Source organism: Mirounga angustirostris, unplaced genomic scaffold (genome assembly GCF_029215605.1).
Source record: "Mirounga angustirostris isolate CCGP_5_RB_7025 unplaced genomic scaffold, mMirAng1.0.hap1 SCAF_5, whole genome shotgun sequence".
Taxonomy (NCBI): Eukaryota; Metazoa; Chordata; class Mammalia; order Carnivora; family Phocidae; genus Mirounga; species Mirounga angustirostris.
Genome location: NW_026991713.1, coordinates 133,868,469 through 133,888,625, shown reverse-complemented (window position 1 = coordinate 133,888,625; position 20,157 = coordinate 133,868,469). Strand labels below are relative to the sequence as shown.

Genomic DNA, 20,157 nt, shown 5'->3' with positions numbered 1-20,157 from the left:
TTCCACTCCATGCAAGCTGGAGCAACAAGCTGCATAGTCAGGATCGGAGAGAAGTATGGAAAGCAGAATCACCACAAGGTCACCATTTATCACATTTTCTGAGTCTGAAATGCATCTCATTGACACCGTGCCAGAAAATGTTTCACAAGTACTGACTGAAAGGGTGGTGGGAATAGTAAGAGGTAGCAAATAAGCTGACAATCCTATGGAACTTTTTACATACAGTGGAGTTGTTCTGAAATGTAGATTCTTTTCATTCTCTAACTGGACCTTATTTTGTCTTCTTTAAATAAATCAGGTTACCTTCTTGTTCCCCTAGAGATGATGTCCTTTGTATCCTACCAGATGGTCCACATCTTCTTTAAATGTGTCAGAGCCTTGTTCCTATAAGCAACGTGGTGCCCAGAAAGGCTGGTCCAGTGAGGATACTCTTCCCACTTCCAGCTTTCATTTTCTTTCAGGCTCTCCATTCTGTGGTTCTGGAGTCACATCCACCTCTCCTTTCATTAATATTACTGACATGATGGTAATTCTCTTTCTCCACAAAATAATTCACAACAGAGGCAAAGCGAACGTTTTTCAGGTGAAGAGCTACTTCTTCCCTGGTTCTCCTTTGAGCACTGAGTGCATTCTTCCCCAGTTACTGGACTCAAATGGCCCCCAGGGAACTTGGAACCTGCCAACTCCATTTGACTCTTATCTCTTCCCCAGGAGGACACTGTGAGGATGCCTGCAGCTAGTTACCACTGCTCCTACCCCAACTACATGTGCCTCCCCAGCGGCTCCATGCAAATGGTCATGGCTCAGGAGGCTGAGGGTAGGGAAGACACGGCCCTTAGCATAGTATTTTTGAATTTCATCCATGTGGTAGCATATATCATTCCTGTTTATTGCTGAATAGTATTCTGTTGTATGGATATACCACATTTGTATATCCATTCATCATTTGATGAGCATTTGGATTGTTTACACTTTTTTTTTAAAAGATTTTATTTATTTATTTGACAGAGAGAGACACAGCGAGAGAGGGAACACAAGCAGGGGGAGTGGGAGAGGGAGAAGCAGGCTTCCCGCCAAGCAGGGAGCCCGATGTGGGGCTCAATCCTAGGACCCGGGGACCATGACCTGAGCAGAAGGCAGACACTTAACGACTGAGCCACCCAGGTGCCCCGATTGTTTACACTTTTAGGCTATTATGAATAATGTTGTAATGAAGCTTTGTGTATAAATCTTTGTGTGGACATATGTTTTCATTTCTTTTGGGTAGATACCTAGAGAAGAGCTACTAAATCATCTGGGAACTATTGGTTTAACATTTAACTGACAAACTGTTTTTCACAGTCATTGCACCATCTTACACTCCTATCGGCAGTGTATGGTGGTCCTAATTTCTCCACATCCTTGTCAACACTTGTGATTGTCCATGTTTTTAATTTCAGCCATCCCAGTGGGTGCGAAGTAGCATCTCATTGTGGTTTTATTTGCATTTCCCTAGCGATTGAGCATCTTTTCATGTGCTTGTAGGCTATTTGTATATCTTCTTTAGACAACTGTCCATTTATATCCTTTGCCCATTTTGAAACTAGGTTGTCTTTCTCTTGTTAAGTTGTAAGAATTATTTATATATTTTGTATGCTAGGCCCTTATTGGATATATGATTTGCAAATATTTTTTTGCAAGTCTGTTAACTGTCTTTCCACTTTCTTAATGTTGCTTGAAGCACAAACACTTTTATTTTTGACAAAGCCCAATTTAACAATTTTTTTCTCTTCTGTGTTTTTGTTGTCATGTCTAAGAAATCCTTGCCTAACCCAAGGTCATGAAGATTTACTCCCCTATTTTTTCGTCTGAATTTTGTAGTTTTATTTATTTTTTTCATTCAGGTGTATGATTTATTGAGTTAATTTTTGTATACAGTATGTGTATTCATCCCTTTGCATGTGGATATCCTTTGCATGGGAATATGCTTCATCTTTTTCTGCAGGCTGACTTTCCCATTTAAAGATCCTTTTGTGCTCACTGGCCAGCCTCAGGCCATTGACAGTGATTTTTGGCAGTCAGCTTTGCCCTGGAGCCTGCCCTTGCCCTTTCTTCCTTTTTTGGCCCAGAGCGTCTAGAGACAGGTTGAATAACCACCCTGGAGTTCTGCCAGAGTCACAAGATGAGGAAGGACAAGAAGCACACACAAGAGATGGAGAGCATGGTGGTGGGGGGATGCAGAGGAAGTTCAACATCATATGGTGTCACTGGCTTGAGCATGCGTAAGGGCCAGTATTCATTCAAGCAATGGAGGCTTCCTGAGAGCCTGTCCCTTCCCCTCCGAGTCATTTGTTTATTACTGTGTGATGGACTTGTCTAGCCATTGCCCCAAATTCACGAACACAGAGTTCTCCAGACAGAGCCTTCATTCCTGTGGGGCAGGCAAGCAGTTCCAGGTGCCCAACACCCAGCGTGAGCTCAGCTGTAACCCTAATCACGTCATCTGTTGTGGCAAATGTCTGGCATAGAAGAAGGATACTGAGTTGAGTTTAAGAAAGGCTCACCAGATTTTATGTGCTTCTCTCTGCCACTTATGGAGGAAATGAATTTTCATGTGGAGCAAGATTAGGTGCATGTCAGAACTGAAATAAAGGGGCGCTTGGGTGGCTTAGTTGTTAAGCGTCTGCCTTCAGCTCAGGTCATGATCCCAGGGTCCTGGGATCAAGTCCCACATCAGGCTCCCTGCTCGGCGGGAAGCCTGCTTCTCCCTCTCCCACTCCCCCTGCTTGTGTTCCCTCTCTCGCTGTGTCTCTCTCTGTCAAATAAATAAATAAATAAATCTTTAAACAAACAAAAAAACTGAAATAAAAACAGTGTTGAGGCTGAAAGCAGGGACTGGAGACAGATCACCTCAGTTGGGATGGAGGCTCAGTCACTCCAGCATCTCTGTTGGAGATGGTAGGCAACCTACATGATATTTCTGCACTCACATTTACTCACTCAACATGCCAGTGTCTCTTGCTTTTATCTGCAGTTTTCATATGCTCTGCAGTTTATTTCTCATGTTTATAGTTTACTGTCTGACTTTCTCATCCCCTCCCCTTAAATGACAGAAATCATTGTTTTTGTGGTTGTTGGTTTTGATGTGTTCCGAGAATCTAGAAGACTTGAGACATGTCATAGTCAATAAATATTTGTCAAATACGGTTAATAATAGTACCAACCTCACTGTATTATTATGGAGATTAAATGAGTTATTATATAATATGTTTGGGGTAGTGACTACGGCATACTAAGTGCTATATAAGTAGAGTGACCATGTGTCTTATGTCCTGGCTGGCCTGGCACAGTCCTGCTTTTGACCCATTTCCTGGAGTACTTACTAATAGTGCCTCCTTTTTTTTTTTTTAAAAAAAAAGTTTATTTTAGATATTAAATTTTATGGTTTCCCTACATGGAAGTGTTTTTACTCATTCATTTAAGAAACTTTAAAAAATTACCTACTGTTCACCAGGTACTATATTAGATGCTAAGAAGGAAGGCCATAACTCCTTCCTTTCCACAACTTATGGTTTATGGACTCTCTCCCTGGAGAACTTTCAGAACACGATTAAGTAGAAAACTTCAAATCTTGAATTCATGGTTAATAATTGGATTTACATCCAAGTAGTTCTTTGCTGTTTTATGAAGAAGTCTTTCCATTAATTAGTTTATATAGCAACCTAACAAAGTAGAAACGATTATCATCACTCTTTTATTGATGAAAAACGGGTTCAGAGAGGACCAATGACTTGGCGAAAGTTGCATAGCTAGAGAGTACGTGGCTCAAGGCTCTGGTGCCCACATGTTTTCCTGCTGAGTAAGAGCACTGACCTGATGACCTGATAGCCTGTTCTGACTTGGACCCACTAATTCTTTGCTGCTCTACATTAAGCAGGTTTTTTCCTTCTTATTCTTAGGAAATGGGTCGATTACACTGATTAAATGTAGACACACATTTTGAATTAAGGGCAAGGCAGAAGAATCTAATTCTTCTGATTTCTAATTTTGCGTGGTCAATGCAGTACATGCGTTAAGTCTAGGATAGTCCAGGCTCCTGGTGGCTTTTCTCACATTCCTCTGCCTCCCTCTAGTGACTTCAGCCCAGAATTACTACCACACATTATGTATATGTATTTTATATGAATGTATTTTACACACACACACACACACACACACATTTTGCAGTAGGGAGTTAGGGAGTTATTGCAAGGACACAGAAGCTACCAAAAAAAGCCAAGCCTTATTTACTCCTCCCACACCTCCCTTAGACCTAATATGTCTGAAACACTGTAGTGAATACCAAGGACACAAAGATAAAAGCCTGACTTGGCATTTCCCCACTTAGAATTCTTTGGCAAGCCCTCTTTGTACCTAAAGAAACAGAGGACTTAAAATTTCAGAGAAGAGTGGAAGTAAGTATTTCTGTCTCCAGTCTTTCTTATACCAGTTAAGCTGGTGTGGCGCTTGAGACACATTTCCATTCAGAAACTACGACCACTTTTTAATTCAGCATCTGCAGGCTCTATTCTGACCACTTTTTGTCCTTCTTCACGCCTTCTTGTTTTCCTCTCCCTGTTCTTCCATTCTTTCATCACTGCTTTTTTTGTTTTTTTTTTTTTTGTTTTATTTCCTCTGCTAATCAGTAGTCTAGGCGAGGGAGCCAGGGACAGCCTTGGGCACCGATCAGCCGGGCTGGCTGCTCTCATGCCTAAAGAGATCGCTCTCCTGTGTGCTAGAACATTTAGTTTCCAGCAACTTGTAGGCAGTAAACACTCAGAGGTAGGGTGGGGTAGGAACCAGGCTTCTCAATGACACCGTAATCACAGAAACACACGAATTTGCCACTAGCCACTTAGTCAAAACAAGGCAAGACCATAGTCTAGTCTGGGCAGTCCCTTCTAGTTGGAAATCAGGAAAGGAGGGAAGGGTTCTAGCATGTTCTCTGTACAGAAGGATCTGAAGGGAAGAAAAAATTCTTCCTCTACCCCTCAAGGTCTTCCAGCTGGACTGAGAATAAAATTTACATGAGACAGATGAACAGGAGAAAAAAACCCCCAAAGCTTTATTACATGCACACAAAGACCCAGTAATGAAACTGAGACCTAAAGAATGACCAAGGCATGTGGTTTTTATACTTTTCAGACAAAGAGACAAAAAATCTGTCAGGAATTGACAAGACAAAGAAAATGTAACTTTGAGAGCTCCCATTAGTGAGAAACTGTAAACAGATTTTGGGCTTTGGTAGTAAATCAATACAAAGTAATAAGGTTTCTTCATATAGCCTTCTGGGCTCAAATATCCTATCTCTGGTGAGCAGGATGTCTCTTTTCACAGGGGAGATTTATTTCCTGCTTTCAGGGGGACAGAAGAGGGTCTGAGTGTTGTTCTTGCACAAGCTGTCTCTTGGGTAACTTTTATTTAAAATAATCAATATGCCAAAGTGGCACATTTTGTGGTGCCCTGCCCTTGTCCCCTATAGGTTCAAGGGGCTTGATTGCCCCATCAATACCCGAGCAGTCTAGCATAGCATGCAGGTCCCCATCACTGCCCTGCTGCCCAGTGTCTCTGGACCATGAATTACTGGATCACTCCGATGGGACCTTTGATAGACATAGAAACTGTGCTTTATACCATGCTAGTGACTTAAGGGGACTTGGGAAAGGTATTACATGAGACACAGAATTCAACATTTTCCTTCCCAAGGTTACTTAAAGGCAAAATCATTAACATCATTAAAGAGAGAGAGTGTGGTATTTTATGGAAACTGAGGCAGGTAATAGCCAGAGGACATACTCAAATCTCACATAAAGTTTAGATAAAAAATTCTCTTCAGTGCCAGTCTCTTTGATGGTGGGTTCTGTTTTCCATATTAACCGGATTTGCTTGTTCTGGGCAGTAGTTTTCCTTCTAGCAAATCTGTGCATTAGGCAACTCCTAATGGAGTTGCCTTTTACTCACCTCCATGTTCATGAGCTGTTCTCCTTGTTTGTGCCCCTCCCCACCGCCCCAGGGCTTTGCCTGCCTTATTTCTGGCAGGTCTTCGAATTACATACCGATAATAACTGAAGTGTTAATTTCCCTGTGCAATTGACATTTTAATCTGGGAACTCCCACGCCCTGAAAATCTTTCTGATTTAGGACATTAATTAAACTTACTATAGTGATACATACATATACATATATGTATGTCACATATCACACACACACTATATCATAATGTATACATATATGAAATCATGGTGTACACCTTGAAACTAATACGGTGTTGTATGTCAATTATATCTTTTTTTTCTTTTCAAATTTTTATTTAAATTCTAATATACACTGCAGTATTGGTTTCAGAGTAGAATTCAGTGATTCATCACCTACATACAACACCCAGGGCTTATCCCAGCAAGTGCCCTCCTTAATGCCCATCACTCGTCTAGCCCATCCCCCCCACCTTCCTCCATCAACCCTCAGTTCTCTCTCTCTTTTTTGAAAGATTTTATTTATTTATTTGAGATAGAGCAAGAGAGAGCACAAGCAGGGCGGAGGGGCAGAGGAGAGGGAGAAGCAGGCTCCCCACTGAGCAGGGAGCCTGACATGGGACTTGATCCTAGGACCCTGAGATTATGACCTGAGCTGAAGGCAGCTTAACTGAGCTACCTAGGTGCCCCAGTTTGTTCTCTATCTTTAAGAGTCACTTATGTTTTGTTTCCCTCTCTCTTTTTTCATTTTCTCTTTTTTCCTCTCCTCCCATATGTTTCTTAAATTCCACATACGAGTGAAATCATATGGTATTTGTCTTTCTCTGACTGACTTATTTTGCTTAGCATAATATACTCTAGCCCTATCCATGTTATTGCAAATAGCAAGGTTTCATTCTTTTTGATGGCCGAGTAATATTTCATTGTGTGTGTGTGTGTGTGTGTGTATACACATCACATCTTCTTTATTCATCAGTTGATGGACATTTGGGCTCTTTCCATAGGTTGGCTATTGTTGATAATGCTGCTATAAGCATCAGGGTGCATGTACCCCTTCAAATCTGTATTTTTGTATCCTTTGGGTAAATACCTAATAGTGCAATTGCTGGATTGTAGGGTAGTTCTATTTTTAACTTTTTGAAGAACCTCCATATTGTTTTCCAGAGTGGCTGCACCAGTGTGCATTCCCACCAACAGTGCAAGAGTGTTCCCCTTTCTCCACATTCTTGCCAAGACCTGATGTTTCTTGTGTTGTTGATTTTAGTCATTCTGACAGGTGTGAGGTGATATCTCATTGTGGTTTTGATTTGTAGTTCCCTGATGATGAGTGATGTTGAGCATCTTTTCATGTTAGCCATCTGGATATCTTTGGAAGACTTCTTTGGACATCTGTCCATTTCTTTACTGGATTATTTGTTTTTTGGGTGTTGAGTTTGATAAATTCTTTATAGATTTTGGATACCAACCCTTTATCAGATATGTCATTTACAAATATCTTCTCCCAGTCCATAGGCTGCCTTTTAGTTCTGTTGACTGTTTCCTTTGCTGTGCAGAAGCCTTTTATCTTGATGAGGTCCCAATCCTTCATTTTTGTTTTTGTTTCCCTTTCCTTTGGCGACGTGTTCAATGAGAAGTTGCTGAAGCCAAGGTCAAAGAGGTTGCTGCCTGTGTTCTCTTCTAGCATTTTGATGGTTTCCTGTCTCACATTTAAGTCTTTCATCTATTTTGAATTTATTTTGGCATATGGTGTAAGAAAGTGGTCCAGTTTCATTCTTCTGCATGTGGCTGTTCAGTTTTCCTGACACCATTTGTTGAAGAGACTGTATTTTTTCCATTGGATATTCTATCCTGCTTTGTCAAAGATTAATTGATCATATAGTTGAGGGTCCATTTCTGGGTTCACTCTTCTGTTCCATTGATCTATGTGTCTGTTTTTGTGCCAGCACCATACTGTCTCGATGATTACAGCTTTGTAATAGAGCTTGAAGTCCGGAATCATGATGCCTCCAGCTTTGGTTTTCTTTTTCAATATTACTTTGGCTATTCTGGGTCTTTTGTGGTTCCATACAAATTTTAGGGTTGTTTGTTCTAGTTCTGTGAAAAATGCTGTTGGTATTTTGATAAGGATTACTTTAAATGTATTGATTGCTTTGGGTAGTATGGACATTTTAACCATATTTGTTCTTCTGATCCATGAGCATGTAATGTTTTTTCCATTTCTTTGTTTTCTTAACTATATCTTAATTAAAAAAGGAGTAAGATTTTAAATAGTAAAATGTTAAGCTGGATGGGTGGGAAGACAGATGTTTTGGAAGGGTGAACTTCCTGGCATCTTCCAGACTACTCCTGGGAGGTGATTCAGTTCTTTGTTCTATTCTTTCCAGAAAGATATTCACATGAATATTATACCAATACAGAATTTCTGATTGCAGTAAGAAACTTATCTTCTATAAAACCACAGTGATTACCCTTTTAAATTAAAATAATGCAGATACCACAATTGGCAGGCAAGCCATCAGTAAGTGGTGGAAGTTATTTCCACATACAGCTAGTCCTCATAGTACTCTGGAGGAACTTTCACATAAATGTAAAAAAAAACCCTTGACAACTGTGTATTGTGATTTTATGTATCATAATGGGAAACAATTAGAAATAGCCCAAATGTCTATCAGTGGAATAGTAGCATGTTTGCCCAATGAATACTCTACAAGAGTAAAAATTATCTAGAATGACATGTATCAGTATAGGAATGGAAATGTGAGATCTCCACATAAATGCCCCTTTAATTCAAATTACTCAGCCAGATAGTTCTACCCAATCTTTGTTTCATTTTTCTACTGATTTGAGAGTCTTTTTCTTATTTATTTGTATGAGCTCTTCACATATAGATGAGAACTTTTCAGTCAGTGCACACTTTCTTCCAGTATATGGCTTGTTTTTTCACTTTCACAATTACGCCTTTTTGTTATACAAAAGTTTTATATTTTAAGGAAGTCAAATCTATAACTTTTTTCTTTGTGGCTTGTTTTGTTTTGTGTGTGTTGTGTTTATGCAGTCCTTTGCCACTCTTAAGTCTTACAAAGTACTCCATTATATGGTCTTTTGAAAGTTTAAAACAATTTTTTTTTTCATCCAAGTCTTTCATTGTCCTGTATTTGATTTTGTGTATGATGTGAGGTAGGGAACTAATTAAATTTTATATAACCAATGGTCTTGTCACCATTTATTGAACAAATTTTTACCCTCCTAAGGCAGTGGGCTGTGGGATTAAATTGCCTGGGTCCAAACTCCAGCTTCACTTTGAATTAGGGCTATGATCTTGAAAATGCTACTCAATTTCTAAGGGTTTCAATTTCTCCATCTAGAAAATGAGAATAATAATAATAGTTATAGGACTGTTGGGGGGATTAAATGAGTTAAATCTGAAACATTTAGTGCCTGGCACAAAGTTAAGGAGTGCACTTGTGATGAGCACTGGGTGTTGTATGTAATTGATGAATCACTGAATTCTACTTCTGATACCAATATTACACTATCTGTTAACTGGAATTTAAATAGAAATGGGAAACAAAAAAGACTCAATACATGTTAGCTATTATTTTTATTGCAAATTTCTTATGCTGTCTCTGTCATATATCAACTTTTCACTTGTGTCTAGGTCTAGATCTGGATTCTCTATTCTGTTTCTATTTGTCTACTTTTCTGTCTTTGCCCCAGTGCCACATGATATAAATTATATAGCTGCATTATATATATATATATATATAGCTGCATAATGACTACCTTATCTAATAGGGCAAGTCTCTCCACCATATTCTTCAAAATTATCTTGGCTGCTTTTTGTCCTTTACTCTTTCCATATAGACTTTAAGATCAGTAATTCTAGTTCCTGGGTGTCTCAGTAGGTTAAGAGTCTGCCTTCAGCTCAGGTCATGATCTCAGGGTCCTGGGATCGAGCCCCATGTCTGGCTCCCTGCTAAGCAGGGGGTCTGTTTCTTCCTCTCCCTCTGCCCCCACTCATGCTTGTTCTCTCTCTCAAATAAATAAATAAATAAATAAATAAATAAATAAATAAATAAATAAAAGATAAATAATTCTAGTTCCCCAAGCAAAAATCTCTCCCCGCCCTTCCCCAACACACACACATCAATTCTGCTGGGAGTTGGAATGAAATATGCATTTAATCTGATTAATTTGTCGAGGTTTGCCATCTTTATGATATTGATTTTTCCCCTATATGCAAACAGGAAAATTTAATATAAGAAAGTCATTAATTAGTAAAAGAATGTTATGAAGGGGTAAAACTGGGCTCGCAGCAGTGTAGCAATATGAAGCGCAGGATGCAGCTATGACCTCAGCAGCAAGAGGGAGTGCAGATGAGGAAGGAACCAAGAACTTGGAAGGCACCTCCCAAAGCTGAGGCTGAGAGCTAGTGGCAGAGGGTGTGGTTGCCCCAGGGGCATGTGCAGGCTGCTGGTGAAAAAGCTTGTAGAGGGTGTGGGCCAGATGTGGTCTTTGGAGAGTGCCCTACAGCTTGACAGAGATATCTGCAGCAGGGGTGACATGTCAGTGATGATCCAAAGGAACATGCTCACTACAGTCCTGGAGAAACTCCCAGGAGGGTGAACATCAGCAGCTCACCCAGGTGCTCCCAGAAGCTACTCAATAGGAAGACAATTTCCTCTCTCAGCCTTTCCTACTTCTTCCACCCTCCCCAGCCCCCAAGTTGCTGCTCAGAGGGGACCACTCAAACTCTGTGACACCTTTAACCAGTACATTTCATGGTTTAATAATAGCTAATTAACATGTGAAACTCTGACGCAATTAAAAATTGGAATGAACAAGACACTGGAATAGTTGTTTGATGAGATGAGTAATAAAGTTGAAATGAACTAATACATGTTGAACCTGTAAAGTATGTTGTAACTTTTTTTTATTACTATTAAAGTATAGTTGACCTGCAATATTATATTAGTTTCAGGTGTACAATATAGTGGATTCAACAATTCCATACATTACTCAGTGCTCACCACAATAAGTGTAGTTACCAGCTATCACCATGTGTTATTACAGTATTATTGTCTATATTCCCCTGCTGTATTTTCTTTCTTTCTTTTTTTTTTTTGGATTGGTAGCCCTAATTTATTATTTTTTCTTTTTTTATTATGTTATGTTAATCACCATACATTACATCATTAGTTTTTGATGTAGTGTTCCATGATTCACTGTTTGCGTATAACACCCAGTGCTCCATGTAAAACGTGCCCTCTTTAATACCCATCACCAGGCTAACCCATCCCCCCCACCCCCTCCCCTCTAGAACCCTCAGTTTGTTTCTCAGAGTCTCTCATGGTTCGTCTCCCCCTCTGAGATATCCCCCCCTTCATTTTTCCCTTCCTTCTCCTAATGTCCTCCGTGCTATTCCTTACATTCTACAAATAAGTGAAACCATATGATAACTGACTTTCGCTGCTTGACTTATTTCACTTAGCATAATCTCCTCCAGTCCCATCCATGTTGATGTAAAAGTTGGGTATTCATCCTTTCTGATGGCTGAGTAATATTCCATTGTATATATGGACCACATCTTCTTTATCCATTCATCTGTTGAAGGGTATCTTGGCTCTTCCCACAGTTTGGCTATTGCGGACATTGCTGCTATGAACACTGGGGTGCACATGGCCCTTCTTTTCACTACATCTGTGTCTTTGGGGTAAATACCCAGTAGTGCAATTGCTGGGTCATAGGGTAGCTCTATTTTTAATTTTCTGAGGCACCTCCACACTGTTTTCCAAAGTGGCTGTACCAACTTGCATTCCCACCAACAGTGTAAGAGGGTTCCCCTTTCTCCACAACCTCTCCAACATTTGTTGTTTCTTTCCCTGTCCATTTTGGCCATTCTAACTGGTGTAAGGTGGTATCCAACTTGCATTCCCACCAACAGTGTAAGAGGGTTCCCCTTTCTCCACAACCTCTCCAACATTTGTTGTTTCTTGCCTTGTCCATTTTTGCCATTCTGACTGATGTAGGTGGTATCTCAGTGTGGTTTTGATTTGAATTTCCCTGATGGCTAATGATGATGAACATTGTTTCATGTGTCTGTTAGCCATTTGTATGTCTTCTTTGGAGAAGTGTCTGTTAATGTCTTCTGCCCATTTTTTGACTTGATTATTTGTTTTTTGGGTGTTGAGTTTGAGAAGTTCTTTATAAATCTTGGATACCAGCCCTTTATCTGTAGTGTCATTTGCAAATATCTTCTCCCATTCTGTGGGTTGCCTCTTTGTTTTGTTGGCTGTTTCCTTTGCTGTGCAGAAGCTTTTTATCTTGATGAAGTCCCAAAAGTTCATTTTTGCTTTTGTTTCACTAGCTTTTGGAGATGTATCTTGAAAGAAGTTGCTGTGGCCGATGTCAAAGAGGTTACTGCCTAAGTTCTCCTCTAGGATTTTGATGGATTCCTGTCTCACATTGAGGTCTTTCATCCACTTTGAGTTAATCTTTGTGAATGGTGTTAGAGAATGGTCAAGTTTCATTCTTCTGCATGTGGCTGTCCAATTTTCCCAGCACCATTTATTGAAGAGACTGTCTTTTTTCCATTGCATATTTTTTCCTGCTTTGTCGAGGATTATTTGACCATAGAGTTGAGGGTCCATATCTGGGCTCTCTATTCTGTTCCATTGGTCCATATGTCTGTTTTTGTGCCAGTACCATGCTGTCTTGGTGATCACTGCTTTGTAATATAGCTTGAAATCGGGCAACATGATGCCCCCAACTTTGTTTTTCTTTTTCAACATTTCCTTGGCAATTTGGGGTCTTTTCTGATTCCATACATATTTTAGGATTGTTTGTTCCAGCATTTTGTTTTAATATGGTAAAAGAAATTGTTTTCTGTACATATGCCCAAGAACACCTTCTGGCATTCCCATGATTCCAGTTCTGAAATAAATTGTAGTTACCAAGTAATTCACCATGGTAAAGAAGTTGAGTCATCTCTCTGGATGGATTTGTGAAGGACTGTCAATTTGGAAAACCAAATAGTATCCATTTCTTTGTAAACAAATTAGTCTTTCTTTAATAAGATTTCTTTGTCCAAGTTAATCAACAAGATTTACAAATCTCCAACAAAATAAACACGAAACAGTTAACTTACAGTTAAATCTTGGCTTTCTAAAATTCCTCTGGATATTTCAGATTTTTAAATGAACTAACTCAGCACTACTATCCTTACTTCTCCACATGCCTTTCAGTTTCAAGCATTCTGCATCTGTTCCCTCAAGAAGAAGAAAGATTAAAAAAGGAGAGAAATAAAAAAATAAAAATCCCCAAATCTCCTCCTTTTTTTTCAATATGGGAAAGTATCTAAAGATCTAGGAAAAATTAATAGATTGGGAAAATAGTCAATTACTAAAAAGTATTCTCCATATGCTGAGATTAGTTGGTTCATTGTTGAGGAAGAAAGACATGTGTTTGTTGATAACTGATACTCTGAAAGGCCAGTCTTTCCCTAGAAAGATCATAACCAAATAAAGAAGTAAAAAAGAAAATGGATGATAAAATAGAAAAGATGCTGGAGACATTAGCAGGGGCAGCAACAGTGAGAGCAGAGAGAAGTGATGGTAGGATGGACAGTGGTAGAAAACACGTTCTCTGATTATAGAGAACTTTACCATGTGGGGGTCTGTCCCTCAGTAGTCCAGTAGAGCATCCTGTGCCATGGGAAAATTATTTCCCCCATGAGATAGATACTTCCATGATTTCAGTTTGTTTTCATGAGCCAAGAACCTCATTCAGACCCTGGTTCAGGCAGGGAAACAGGCTATTGTCTTCTGTCTCACATGGAGGGACTTTAGTCCCAAATATCCTGAAGGAACAGAATTCACAGTGCTTTGAAAATTTTATAACTGTGACTTTAAAAACACAAGTTAAATAAAATGTTTTCTAAAAAATATGTTAATGAAATTAACTTTCCTAGAAATAGCAATTATGTATTAGTCAATGCCATTAGGGAATTTGACCTATTAGACAAATGTCTAGATGGTTTCCAAGCCTTCAAGAAACAGAAAATCTGTCTTTTTTTTTTTTTTCAGGGACTAGAAGAAACAAATGATTCTCATTTTATGAGACTAGTATAACATTTATTTAAAACCAGACATACAAAATATGAGAAAAGAAAATTACACAATAATCTTATTGATGAATTTAGAGACAAAAAATTTAGCAAATCAAGTTTGCATTGTATTAAATTATGCACTATGACCAATCCATATCTTATTAAGAAATGTGACAATGGTTCCACTTCAGAAAAATTTATCAGTGTTCTTCTCTTCCTCACGTACAGATTAAAGGAGAAAAAGCATATGATCAACATAATGCATGCAAAGAAAGTTTTCAATGAAATTCAGCATTCATGATAAAACAAAAATTCTCTGCAAACAAGTAGAAAGGAATTTCTTTAACCTAATAAAAATTTATAGCAAACATCACATTTGATGATGAAATTCTAAAATAATTTGTATTAAATTTAGAAACAAAAGCCTTTAACATACCATTATTAAATATTGTTCCAGAGGTGCTAACCTATGCTGAAAAATAAGGAAAGGAAGAAAAGGTACAGGAGTTAGAAAAAAAAAGAGAGTCAAGAAGTCATTATTTTGAGATACTAGGGTTACCTACATAGGAAATTCAAGAAAACAAAACTAATAAGAAACTTTAGTAATATTTCTGGACCCAAGCTTAATATTGAAATATCAATAGCTTTTCTGTAGGTTAGCTGTGATCATTTATATAATGTATGAGAAAGAAAAAACACCATTTATAATAATTGAAATGTGCCAATAATAAATTTAACAAAAGATATAGGATATCTTTATGGAAAAAAATATAAAATGTTATTGGTGGCCAAGAAAAAGACCTTGACAAATGAAACATAATGATAATTGTGGATGGGCAACTCATAAAGATGGTGCTTCTTTCCATATAATCCATAAATTCCATTACAGTAAAAACTGCAGGATATTTTTTAAAAATGATCTTTGACAAATGTATCCCCAAATGCTTATACATATTCTGACCATGGATATGAAAAATTTTTTTTAAAGGAACAGAGTAGGGAAGGGGATGATATTTGTGAAGCTAGACATTGAGACACATTTACAAAAGTGTGGTGTTGGTTCAGATCAGAGAGAGAGAAGGGTACAAAGTAGAGATCTAGGACAGACCCATGTATGTATGGAAACTTGGTAAATGATAGAATGGTATTATAAAGCAGTAGGTAAAGGATCATTTATTCAGTGCATTCTGGTTCAGTTGGTTCTCTGAATTAAAAAAAAAAGAAATAAAATTATATCCCTATTTATATCACAAAGTAAATTCCAGTTGGATAAACATTTTGAATCCTTAAAATACAGTAGCAAATCATTATATCGCCAGCCATAAGAATCAGGAAAAGACTGGTAAATTTGACTACACTAAAAGATTTTTCTGAACAAAAGGGATTAAAGGGTAAGCTATAAGGTAGTACATAATGTTTGTAACATGCATACTTGACATAGGGATTGCATCGGCAGTATGGCTCTGAGGGGGAGTTCAGATGGGGAATTGCATGGGAATAAGGAAAGGCACCAAAATGCTAATACCAGAAATCAAGGAGAGGTGCAAAGCAATGATGGAAAATAGGCAGAAGTGTGGAATGGCTTATTTACTTCCAAGCACAAGAATGAAATAAACAAGAACACAGGGAATCTGATCAAAGGTATCTTTCAAAGTTGTCTTTGCCCACTGCCCATGTAACAAGACTTTCATGGTAATAGTATTATAATGAGGAAACCATCTGCAAAGGAGGCCAAACAATAATTGAAGAAATACTGAATAACTTTCTCCAAATGGTAAAAAATATCAAATTACAGATTGAAGAAACTCAACAAACCCCAAGCAGGATAAATACAAAGGAAACCACATGAAAGCACAGGTAATATAGCTGAATGCCAAAGATAAAGAGAATGTCATAAATGTAGCCAAACAAAACAAACAAACACACACACAAAACCCAACCCCAAATAGACTATGTATGGGAAAAACAATAATAATAGCAGCTGACTTCTCATCAGAAATAATGTAAGCTAGAAGACAATAGAATGACATCTTTAAAATGCTAAGGGAAACAAAGTAGATGTGGTAGGCTAATAATGGGCCCCAAGGGACATCAGAACCTCATCCCTGGAGTAGTGAACGTGACCTGATATGGCATAAAAAGAGCCTTTGCAGATGTGATGAATTTAAGGATCTTGGGATGGAGGATTTATCCTCGGTTATCCAAGTGGTCCTGAAACAATCTCATGTATCCTTGTAAGAGGGAGGCAGAGGGACATCATACACACACAGAAGGGGAGAAAGCAGTATGCCCATGGAGGGAGAGATTGCGATGATGCCTCCACAGAAGCTGGCAGAGGCAAGAAGCAGATCCTTCGCTAGAGTCTCCAGAGGGAATATGGCCCTGCTGACACCTTGACTTTGACTCAATGATACCGACTTCAGACTTGGCCTCCAGAATTGTTAGAGAAGAACTACCTGCTGTTTTAAGCCATCCAGTTTGTGGTAATTTGTTACTTATAGTCACAGAAAGCTGATACACAGGGATAGAGTGGAGAAGTACATGAAAATCTTGGACCCTTTGTGTAAGAATTTATACAAATATCTTCAGCGGTATATAGAGAATCTGTCATGACCAAGTGGGGTTTATTCAAGGAGTATGAAGTTGGTTTAACGTTTGAAAATCGATCAGTGTTACTCACCACATTAAGAATAAAGGAGAAGAAAAGTACACAGTCATGTCATCAGATGCAGTAAAAGCATCAGACAAAATTAAAATCCAGCTTATGAAAAAACAATCTCAAAAACCAGGAATAGAAGGAAAATTCATCATCCTGATAAAGGGCATCTACAAAAATTCTATTACTGACATCATACTTAATTGCAAAATATTAATCTTTGTCCCACTAAAACTGGGAACAAGAAAGGAATGCTTGGGTTTACCACTTCTATTTGACATCATCCTAGAGACCACAGCCTGTGTGCGGTTGAGCAAAAGGAAACAAGAGCATACAGGTTGTAGAGAAAGAAGTAAAATTGTTTTCATTAGCATGTAACATGCTGTTTAAACAGAAAACTCTGAGAAATCTACAAAAAACTATTGAAACTAGATGTAAATTAAGTAGCAGGATACAGTCAATATAAAAAAATCAGTTATATCCTAAATATACTCGTGCCAAACAGATGGAAAATAAAGTTAAAAATCAATTGCCTGAACTGTATGCTCTCAGGCTAAAGAGATACAGAGAACTCTAAATAATGGATTATAATTAGTAGTCTTTTTAACACTGACACAAGATAAAACCACTTTCTATATATTCTGGTATAAATAAATATGTTGTAGATAACAGGAATAATATTTTTCACTGTTGGATACAGTAGTTACAAATATGAAAAGGGGGAGGGGCAGAATGAATGCTATGGTGTTGGGCCGAAATTGGAAGTATTATAAATTCATGGTTTTTAATATATAGATGTAGACATAAATATATAAATAGGTAGGTATTAAATTTTTATTTGCACACACATTTATTTATAGTACCTATTTCCTGGGTCTGTCCTCTGAGAAATTGTAAAAACAATGACACCACAGTAACAATGTACATAGTTCTTGGTTTCTGGGAGCTGTTTTTCACTAAAAAACCAGGGATCTTTGGAGAAATGGTTGATTCTTGGTCTAGAATAGGGAGAGTATATGATGAACCTGAAACATCTTGTTTACCAGAAAGTAGAGAAGGACTCAGAATGATGTGGACATGTCAAAAGAAAACAGAAACCAGCCTAAAGAAGCCCCCACTGAACAAATCTGGGAAAATTTGAATAAATAAATAATTACACTAAAGGTTTATAATCCATAAAATGAAATAAGAATCTAGGAAGCATATAGTGATAAAAATAAATGCATCAACAAATAAAGATAGATATAATAAATAAAGGAGAGGGGCTCCTGGGTGGCTTAGTTGGCTAAGCATCAAACTCTTGATTTTGGCTCAGGTTGTGATCTCAGGGTCATGAGTTTGAGCCCTGTATTGGGCTCCATGCTCAGTGTGGAGTCTGCTTGAGATTTTCTCTCTCTCTCTCCATTCTCTGCCCCTCCCCCCGCTCGTGCTTTTGCTTGTTCTCAACAAATAAATAAAATCTTCTAAAAAATAAAGGAGAAAGTAAAGTAAATTTAGAGTGGCGAAACATTGTAGATTACCAGCTTAGTCAAATGACGAGAGTTAACATCACCAGGAAGAGGGAAAAAATATGTCATGCACTAAAAAGTTCTACTCTAGTTTTGATAGAAACTGCCTGACAAAGCATTGACTAAACTTTTACTTTTGGGTTCTTTTGGTATGTTTGGTTTATTTCGGTATTTACTTAAATTTTTTTAATTGAGCACAGTTGACATATAATACATTAGTTTCATAGTGACGACATAGTGATTTGACAATTATAAACATTATACAATGCTCACCATGATAAGTGTAGTTATCATCTGCTGCCATACAAACTTACTACTATATTATTGACTATGTTGCTTATGCTGTGCTTTTCATTCTTATGACTAATTTATTTTATAACAGGAAGGTTGTACTACCTATTTATCTCATACTCCCACCCCCATCCCTCTGGAAACCCCCAGTTTGATCTTTATGAGTCTGTTTTTATTTTTTGTTGTAGTTTGCTCATTTGTTTTGTTTTTTAGATTCCACATATAAGTGAAATCATATGGTATTTGTCTTTCCTGTGTGACTTATCTTACTTGGCATAATGCCTCTAGGTCCTCTTGCAAAAGGCAAGATTCCTTACGTTTTATGGCTGAGTAATATTCCATTGTATATTTATACCACATCTTCATCCATTCATCTATCAGTCCTCACATTGCTTCTATATTTTGGCTATTGTAAATAATGCTACAATAAACATAGGGGTGCATATATCCTTTTGAATTAGTATTTTCATTTTCTTTGGGTAAATACCAGTAGTGGTGATTCTATTTTTAATTTTTTGAGGAACCTTCATACTGTCTTCCCACAGGGGCTGCACCAACTTCTATTACCACCAACAGTGTATGAGGGTTCTCTTTTTTCCACATCCTTGACAACACTTGTTATTTCTTGTGTTTTTAATTTTAGCCATCTTGACTGATATGAGTTTGATTTGCATTTCCCTGATTGGGTGTGATGTTGAGCATCTTTTCATGTGTCTCTTAGCCATTAGTATGTCTTATTATAAGTTCTTTATATATTTTGAATATTAACCCTTATCACATTTATTATTTGAAATATCTTTTCCCATTCAGTAGGTTGTCTTTTTGTTTTGTTGATGATTTCCTTCACTGTGAAAAAGCTTTTTATTTTGTGTAGTCCTAATAGTTTAATTTTGCTTTTGTTTCTCCTGCCTCAGGAGATAGATCCATAAAAATACTGCTAGGGCCAGTATCTATGAGTTTACTGCCTATGTTTTCTTCTATGAGTTTTATGGTTTCAGTCTCACATTTAGGTCTTTATTACATTTTGAGTTTATTTTTGTGTATGGTGTGATGTAGGACAGTGATCCAGTTTCATTCTTTTGCATGTAGCTGTCCACTTTTCCCAAAACCATTTGTTAAAGAGTCTGTCTTTTCCCCATTGTGTATTCTTTCCTCCTTTGTCATAGATTAATTGACCATATAAATTTCCTATCCTGTTCTGTTGATCTCTATGTCTATTTTTGTGCCAGAATCATACTGTTTTGATTACTATAGCTTTGTAGTATATCTTGAAATCTTGGATTGTTTTACCTCCAGCTTTGTTCCTCTTTCTCAAGAGAGATTTGGTTGTTCAGGGTCTTTAGTTTTGTACAAATTTTAGAATTTTTTGTTCTTGTTCTGTGGAAAATAAAATTGCTATTTTGTTAGAGATTGCGTGGAAAATAAAATTGCTATTTTGTTAGAGATTGCATTGAATGTATAGATTGATTTCTGTAGTATGGACATTTTAACACTATTATTACTTCCAATCTGTGGGCATGGTGTATCTTTCCATTTGTATCATCTTCATTTTCTTTCATCAGTGTCTTATAGTTTTGATCTTAGAGGAAAAGCTTTTAGTTTTTC

The 20,157-nt window shown here is 37.7% G+C and overlaps 1 pseudogene; it reads right to left on the bottom strand.

Annotated features, from left to right (window-relative positions):
• Window positions 1-315: 315 nt before the first annotated feature.
• Window positions 316-864, bottom strand: LOC123840547 (nucleotide triphosphate diphosphatase NUDT15-like; annotated as a pseudogene).
• Between the last annotated feature and the right edge of the window lie 19,293 nt (window positions 865-20,157).